Source organism: Anopheles gambiae, assembly GCF_943734735.2.
Source record: "Anopheles gambiae chromosome X unlocalized genomic scaffold, idAnoGambNW_F1_1 X_unloc_118, whole genome shotgun sequence".
In the NCBI taxonomy this organism is placed as follows: domain Eukaryota; kingdom Metazoa; phylum Arthropoda; class Insecta; order Diptera; family Culicidae; genus Anopheles; species Anopheles gambiae.
The window spans coordinates 17,501-20,000 of NW_026902574.1; the positions used below are offsets into that span (position 1 = coordinate 17,501).

General features: G+C 47.9%; 1 pseudogene; it reads left to right on the top strand.

Moving 5' to 3' along the window:
• The window catches only part of LOC133394370 (large subunit ribosomal RNA), a 9,199-nt pseudogene that overhangs the window by 3,036 nt on the left and 3,663 nt on the right, over positions 1 to 2,500 (top strand).

Genomic DNA, 2,500 nt, shown 5'->3' on the forward strand with positions numbered 1-2,500 from the left:
TGTGGGTGGGTTCAGCCCCACTTTGCTCCGGTTCGGCACTGAGCCCGTCGTCTCATAAGGGCGCGGGCCAACCCTCGCGTGGAGCTCCCTGATTCATAGCCACCCACGGAACCAAATAGGAGACTGCATAAACAGACGCGGATAGCGGGCCTGAGTTTGAGCCCAATAGAATGAGTAACGTTAAAACTAAGAAGGTCAAAAAGACCAAGGGGGTGGACAAGAAAGATCCGGACCAAGCGTTCATGGATCTTCAAGATCGGATGGAGGCTATGCGTTTTGGGATAAGTAAACTCGATGATGAGTCTTCCCATTTTACGCTAGTAACGGTAATGATGGACTTCCTCGATGAGGTAATGTCCGAATTTCGAAGGTACAGAGCCGTTAATCGCATGCAGCAGGTCCTCGACCGTCAAACGCAAACGTCGTTTGACGGTAACGATGGATTCGGGCCGCAAACGCGAAAAGGCAGAAGACCAGTGGCTGATGACCAACAGCCTGGTCCAAGTGGGTTGCAAAGATTGCAACAACAACAACAACAACCATCGAGGTTGACCCCTGTTAGGGAAGCGGTGGAAAATATTCCAAGTCCGAGAAACGGACCGAATATTAATGAGGGTAGCATTAATAAGAGGAAGAAGAAGAAGAGCAAGAAGAAGCAGAATAAGCCCAGGAAGCGGCCTGAGGCTCTGCTGATATCGGACTGCACTTCCGAGGAGCTGGCGAAATTGCTCAAGGAAATGAAGCAGTCCGATGCTCTTAAATCGGTTGGAGAGACAATCTCTAAGGTCCGACGGGCCCAAAATGGAGGCATGTTGCTAGAATTGAAGCAGGGTAGTTCTGCAAGTGCAATTGCCCCAAAGGTTAAGGAAGCGGTGAAGGGCAAGGCGTCAGTGAGAACGCTAGCTCCTTCTAAAATGATTGAGATCATGCATCTCGATGAAATTACCACCCCTGAGGAGGTTGCGGAGTCTGTCAAAGCACAGCTCAACATCGAGATCGAAATAGATCGTATCAAAATGAAGAAAGGCCGCGCGGCCGGTACGCAGTGGGCACGGATCAACGTATCGCTGCCAGACTTTCAAAGCTTCCTGAATTTGGGAAAGCTGAAAGTTGGTTGGTCGATATGCCATATCCGTGAGGTAATGGAAGAGCAGAAATGCTATAAGTGTTGGAAGGTAGGCCATACGAGCTACCATTGTAGGGAACCAGACAGAAGTAATCTGTGCTGGAAATGCGGTTTGAGTGGACACAAGAAGCAAGCTTGTACCAACTCTGTTAAGTGTTTGGATTGCGGTACGAGGTCACAGAACCTTCACGCAACGGGCAGTTACATGTGTCCCCGTAGGCGAACGATTAGATCATAATGGTTAGGTTGCTACAACATAACCAGAATCATTGTTATGCTGCATTTCAGTTAATGTGGCAAACGATTAGGGAAGAATCTGCGGATATAGTGTTGATTGCAGATCCGTATCTGGCAACAACCAACGTCAAAGTGTTACGCAATGACGATAACACAGCAGCGGTAGTGGTTAACGCGGACTTACCAGTTAAGGTAGTCAGTAAGGCTCTGAAGGGTTTAATGATAGTTGACATAGGCGATATGCGAGTGGTTAGCGTTTACGCGCCACCTAGATTTAGTATGGAAGAATTTCAGAACATGTTGGATAACACGGTAATGGCCGTAACCGGTATCCACAAATTCGTTATCGGGGGGGACTTCAACGCTTGGTCAGCAAGTTGGAACAACCAACTTGGCGAGCGTGGAGAAACCCAGAAACGAAGAGGTGAGTTGGTCTTATCAACCTTTGCGCAGATTGACGCAATTTTATTGAACGACGGTAGCACCCCAACTTATGTTGGACCAGGGCGTACGTCAGTAGTTGATCTTACTTTTGCGAGCAGAACCATAGCAAGATCATTTAAGTGGGAGGTGTTATCTAGTTATATGAACTCGGATCATCGTGCGATACGAATAGATCTCGAGACGCAAAGCGTGCGTAACCTGTCCCGACCCATAACGGGATGGAGCATCAAGTATTTTAGCAAAGATATATTTGAAGTTATGATGCAAGCCGCTTTTGAGACCGAGGTCACAACAAGCGAAGACTTAATGCGTATACTTGTCACGGCGTGTAATGCGACGATGACTAAGCGTAAGAGGTACACTCCTAACAAGAGTGCATTTTGGTGGACGCTAGAGATCGAGGCACTTCGCAAAGAGTGCAAACACCGCGATCGATTAGCGCAAAGAGCATTCAATACTGATCTCTATTCTTCTTTTAGGGACGAGTTCAAGGTGGCAAGGAATGCCCTCAAGCGATTGATCAAGCATACCCGACAGAGGAAGTGGAAAGAGTTCCTGGGAACAGCGAACAACGCATCATTTGGTATTGTATATCATACGTTCAAGAAAGTGGCCGAGGGTTCGATTGGACCCCGAACCATGACATTGGACGAGTTTAGGGAAGTGGTGAGCGAGCTTTTTCCTACTCACCCA